This window comes from Molossus molossus, unplaced genomic scaffold (genome assembly GCF_014108415.1).
Source record: "Molossus molossus isolate mMolMol1 unplaced genomic scaffold, mMolMol1.p scaffold_m16_p_12, whole genome shotgun sequence".
NCBI classification, from domain to species: Eukaryota; Metazoa; Chordata; class Mammalia; order Chiroptera; family Molossidae; genus Molossus; species Molossus molossus.
Genome location: NW_023425347.1, coordinates 74671010 through 74677424, shown reverse-complemented (window position 1 = coordinate 74677424; position 6415 = coordinate 74671010).

Here is a 6415-nt window from a genome sequence, read left to right as displayed (position 1 = left end):
CTCAGCCAACTCAGCCACACTGGCCAGGGTCTTCCAGGCATTATTTTCAATGGGCACATGCCATACATATTATTCTCAAAATTCTTTTAAAAAAACAATCCTTTATTGAGGTAAGATTGTGACAGTTGCATTTAACAATTCATACGTTACAGACATATTCCTATAACAGTATATTTTTGTAGCTACCTTCCTTCTTTTAAAATCCACATACTATAATTGATTTAACCACACCCCTATTGATGGACATTCAGGTGGTTTATTGATCGCAACTGAATTAACAGGTATATCAGATGAGAAATATGCCAACAATGCCCTCTCATGCGGGGTTGCAAACATGCCATGTTTTCTTCCCTTTCTCCTAAATCTATATGGCTCTGACCCCCTACAAGTCAGCAAACAAAAAAGTCATTAAGTGAGCCCAGAACTGTCAGCCAGAAAACTGCCCCACAGTCTTTCCCTTTGCAGAGCACCCTGGGAAGCCAGGAGGAGGGCAGCTTGCCAGGACACGGCCCTTCAGTGTGCATAATGTCCCGAACTCGTGCACACCAACCGGCAGCACTCGCTCTGTTTCAGATTAGCCGATTGCCACTGCTCAAAGGAGGGCAGCAGGACATGGATCTTTGCCTCATTGCGACAGCCCAGTTGCAATGGCCTTTTGAAAAGAAACTCCCTGCGTATCTCTGGGAAATGGAGGTGCAGAGAGGACTTGGCTGTATTCTCACCTAGCGTTTTATTCAGAACCATTTGGACTGCAAGCGACAGAAATCCTGATGAAATGTAAGCAGAGCAGGAAGTATATTGGCTCATGCAAAGGAGAAGGCGGAGGAACTTTGCCCGGCTGGTGTGGCTCAGTGGTTGAGCGTCGACCTATGCATAAAGATTTATTTCACTGGTTCGATTCCCCATCAGGGCACATGCCTGGGTTTCAGGCTCCATCCCCAGTAGGGGGCGTGCAGGAGGCAGCCAATTGATGTTGATGCTTCTGTGATTGATGTTTCTATCTCTCTCTCTCTCTTCTTCTCTCTCTCTCTAAAAAAGAGAAAATCAATAAAAACATTAAAAATAAATAAAAAAGGAGTCCGAGGAACTTCAGAAATGCTGCATCCAGGTGTTTAATGGATGCCGATAAGACTCTTTCCTTCACTCAGCTAGGCCTGCCAGTCTTGGGCTTTTTTTCTTGGCAGATTTTTTCCATGTGATGCAAGATGTCAACTGGCTGCTACACTCTCATCTTTATGGTTCATAATCTCTGAGGAAGAGAGAGCTTCCTGCAAAAGTCTCAGGGAAGACTCCTATTGGCCTGCCTTGGGCCCATGTTTATCCTTGTCAATCACTGTGCCTAGGGTGGGGGTGGGATCTCTGGCTGGCCTAGCTCATGAGTGCCCCTGCCTGGGCACGCAGGGAGGCTGCCCCACCTGAGCCAGTGGACAGAGCAGGATTAATGGGGGGGGGGGGGGAGCATGCAGCTTGCCAAAGAAAGGCTGGGCTGGCAAACAGGTGTCCGTGATGCCTGGCCCCTGTCAGGGTTACACTTACATCTGCAGAGAAGATGCTTGTTATTTGGATGCAGAATTGGACATGGCTGTACTCCAAACTGAGAGCTCTACAGAGCAGTTGGACCCTGCTCAGACCTGCCTTAGGTTCCCACTTCCCCAACCCCTTCAGGCCAAAACAAAGTGGGGGTTGCCCAGCTAAGCCCACACCCCTGGCCCAGCCTTTCCCTGACCCTGTGTGGGCTCCATGAACAATGTGAACAAATACAGATTTTCTGATCAGTGACAAGACCTCAGAGGAGCAGCACACTCTGAATTCAGGTGACACGAGGTGAAATACTCAGCATTTTGGAACACTTTCAGCTCAAAGTCCTTTGTTTAGCGCTGGCCTTGGGGTGCACCCTGACTCGCCTAATTCTCACGTAGTGGCTGGGCCTCTGCTGCCCTAAAATGCTGTCCCTTTGTCCTTGCTGTCTGGCCAGGGCCCAGGCCTGGCTTGTAGCCTCTTTGCTGGAAGTGGTCTGTGTCTCCTGGCTATGGGAGGCATTCCTGGATTTGGGGGTGCTTGCTGTAGGGGGAACTAGATTGGGGACAGTCAGAGGACTTCGGAATGCTGGAAGACAGCATTCTAAAATTGTCTTAGGTTCATAGCCCAGCTTGAATTTCTGAGAAGATAGGCATAAAGATGGGAAACCTGCACTTAAAAAAAATTTTTTTTATTGCTTTTAGAGAGAAAAGAAGGGAGAGGGAGAAAGAGAGATAGAAACATCAATGAGAGAACATTGATTGGCCACCTCCTGCATGCCCCCCTCTGGGGATCGGGCCCACAACTTGGGCATGTGCCCTGACCAGGAATCGAACTGGTGACCTCTTGGTGCATGGGTTGACACTCAACCACTGAGCCACACCAGCTGGGCGGGGTACCTATCTGACCTTCTGACCTTCTGACCTTCATGGTACGGCCTCTGCTGTCCCCCACCTCAGTCCCATATTTCTTCAAGCTGTTGCCCCGGCTGGAGTGCGCTCTCCTGCTTGGTCCGTCAATACTCATCCTTCAAAATCCAGCTGCGCTGGAGCAGTCACTTCTTTTCAGCCACAGAAAAGCGAGACTCCGATGTTACTGGCGTGGAAGACGCTGCAGCGCGTGCTCCCTCCGAGGCCAGCGCCTGCAGCGTGCACGGAGCCCAGGCTTTCTCTGGAGCCTGGCAGAGCCCTGCTGCCACAGGTGCCAGAGAGTCAGCCCCACCCCCACCCCAAGGTAGCTCTCAACCAGCACATGCGCTCCAGCTCCTTTGCCCTCTGGGTGGGAAAACTCTGTGGGGTGTGGTTTGCAGTTTCCCAGAACCTCTCTGTGGGATAAACTACAGATGCCCAGGGTAGTAACCTGCCTGTTAACACACACTTCAGGGGCCTCCTCCCCGTGACCTTTTACTTCCTGACTCCTTTATGAGTTTTCCCAAGATCACCTGCTGTTATTGGGTTACCCCAGATTCATATGCCAAAGCCCTAACCCCGTGTGGTGTGCGGGTGTTTGGAGATAAGGCCTTTAGAGAGGTAATTAAGGTTAAATGAGGTCATAGGGGTGGGGCCCTAATGTGAAAGAATTATTGTTCTGATAGGAGGAGAGAGAGATCTTTGTTGTCTCTTTCTCCTCCAAGTGTGCCAGGGAAGGGGCCACGTGAAAACACAGCCAGCGGCCATTACACACCAGGAACAGAGGTCTCGCCAGAAACAAACCCTCATGACAACCTTGGTCTTGGACTTCCGGCCTCCAGAACTCTGAGAAAATGAATGTCTGTTGTTTCCACCACCCCATCTCTAGTATTTTATTATGGCGGTCTGAGCTGACTAACACACCTGCCAACTCCTTTTTGAATTCTTATCTCAGGGTCTGTTTGTTGGAAATGAAAACTAAGACAGGTGGTCAACTTCACTGGTCATCAGGGAAATGCAAATTAAAACCATCAGGTAATATTATCTCACACCCACTGGCATGTCTAAAAGGAAAAGTTTGACCACCCCAGTGCTAGCAAGGATGTGAAGCTGTCATATCCAGCTGATGGAGTGTGAAAAGGTAAAACATTTTGGAAACCGTTGGTCGGTATCTAATGAAGCTGGAGCTACGTGTAGCATATGACCCAACAATCCCACCCCTAGGCATATACCCAGCAGAAAACATACATGCATTCACTAAAGGGCAGGTGTAAAAATGTTCAAAGCAGCACTATCTGTAATAGCTTCCAAACTGGCAACAGCTCAACTTCTATCACCAATAAAATGGATAAATAAACTGTGGTATATTTGTGCAATGGAATACTATACAGCATCGAAAAGAGCAAAATCTGTTACACATAACAACATAGATGACTGTGAAAAATACAATGTTGCAGAAAAAAGGCCAGACACAAAAGAGTGCATACAATAGGATTCAACTTACATCGAGTTCCAGAGCATAATATTCATACAGAAAAGTGTATAAATCCTAAATGTACAACTTGATGAATTTCCACAAGCTGAGAAACACTCATGCAGCCTGCAGCTAGGTCAAGAAATGGAATGTGACCATGACGCCAGAAGCCCTCTCCTGTCCCCTTTCAGTCACTGCCTTCACCCCCGCCAAGGAAAACCACCTTGTTGACTTTCAGCACCATCAAAACTGTATCCAAATGGACTATTATGTGATGTACACTTTCTTTTATACATTTTGTTTGTGAGGCCATCCGTATTGCTTTGTGTAGTTGTAGTTCAGTTTATTCATTCCGCCATCACTGGCCTTTTGGGTGGTTTCATAAATAGTGCTGTGGTGGACATTCTAGTATACACATCTTTTGGCAAACATATCTAGGCATTTCTCCAGGGCATATACCTAGAAGAGGAATTGCTGACCCATGCTTGTTTTGATTTCATTTTTTATCTGCTGCTGTTCTGATCCCTGCTTAGAATAACCAAGGAGGCCTCTGGTTTCCCTACCTGGTTGAAGTCAGTGGGCCTCAGTTTGTCTCTGTGGCTGGGGCGTATTGTTTATCCCAGGTGTCATGAAGCTCTAAGAGCTTGTTAAGGGAGTAGGATCAGATTGTGGGCCCTTTGACCTCTTGGCCCAGATCCAAGCATTCCTGAGGCCAAAGGTGTCCTGGAAGAGGGCTTTACTGCAGGTCCAGCCCCAGCTGCAGGAATAGGGCAGTGGGTGAGTCTTGGTTCAGGGCCGGGCCAGGCAGCAGAGGGCTGGCATGAACAGGGCACAGCCCAGGGTCCCCTGAGCAGCAGGGGGCAGGGGCAGGAAGGCCCTGGACCACTTTGTGCCCACCTGAGCATGGGCTGGCCTCCTTACCACCTGCCTGCTCTTCTCTGGGCTTCCATTGCCTCTTCTGTCAACTGGAGATCAGAGTTCAATCCTCCCCAGCGCGAGGATTGAAGATTGAAAACGCTTCCCTGGGGCCAGGGGCATTGTCAGCCCATTTCACAGCCCAGGAAGCTGAGTCTCAGAAGTTTCTCTGAGGATCTGAGCCCAAGCCTGTCTGGCTCTGAAGCCTGTGCTCTTATCACTTCATGAAGCTGCCCACCTGGGGGTAGACATGATATCATTAGAGGCACATAAGAAAGACCAACCCCCAAATTCAAGCTGTCTCTTCCGATGTTTGGGCTTCCGTTGTTAGAACTTTATTCCTCTGGGTTAGTAGTACTCTCTTGTGAAAGTGTGTAGGGATGAGGGGTAAGACATGCCACATCCAGTGTTTCTTGTGCAAATGGCTTCCTGGCAGAATTGGAGAAATGAGCCCTCAAGAGGGTGCTCACTTCGTGCCCTTCCTTGGCCCCACCCAGGCCCTGTACCTTGATGAATGGGAAACTGAGGCCCAGAGAAGGACACTGAGTAACTCAGATTCACCTCTAGGGCCTTAACCCAGCCAGCCTCCCTGCGCTGCCTAGAAAGACCCAGGCTCGAGGGCCAGTGGGAAGTCGGGGGTTTTCATCTGGGCTCTGCCCAGGGGCCTGCAGGGGCAGAGCTGTCTGAGGCACACTTCTGCAGAAGGGCGGAGGCGTGAGTGCACCCTGCTGAGCTCACAGACACACCCCCTCTCCCTCCCCTCAGCCCTCGGGATTGCCCCGCCTCCACTGGGCTGCTCCTGCTCCTGCGCAAGGCTCCTGGCCCCTGAGAGAGTCCCTTTGGAGCAAGGCGCCCTTGGCTGGCCAGGCACTCACTCACAGCCCATGGCTGCTGCCCCTGGGTCTTGGGTTAGGGCCCCCAGAAACAGGCCTGAACCGGGATTCGAGGGCATGGAGTTTATTTGTGAGGTGATTCCAGGAAGCCATAAAGAAAGTGGGAAGTGAGCCAGGGAGGGAAACCAATGCAGCAAGTTAATGAGCAGCAGGTGGGCAGCCGGGCTCTGGGAGACGGTGCAGAACCGAACCGCCGCAGGGTTGTCTCACCACTGACCTGCTCTTCACCATCAAGGCTGCTCCCAAGGGCATGAAGGCAACCCGGGAGCAGAGCCCCAGACACCTGCCAGAGCCTGGGAATGTGGGCGGGGCCATCAAGGTAAAAAGAAACCTGGAAGAGAGAGCCCGGAGAAGGCTCTAGAATCAGAAGAGCTTGTGTCCCAGTTTTGGGGCTGACTCATCTTCTAGAAAGGTCAGTTTCTGTATCAATAAAATGGGAATTAAAATATCGCTTACCTCCCAGGTATGTGGTGAGGATCGAATGTGATAAGACTTGCAAACGGCCGGGGGTGGTGCTGGTACTAGTGGAGATTGACAAATAGTGGTTTCCCTTTCTCCCAGGGCAAGGGGCAGCTGACTCACCTAATCTGGGGGCACCCAACAATCTGCTGTGTGTACCAAACATCGCTGCTCCTGGAGCCCTCCCTCTTCTTCCCTCTTTATCTGCAATTTTTAAACTTTAATACTGAGTGATATCTAAGCCATGC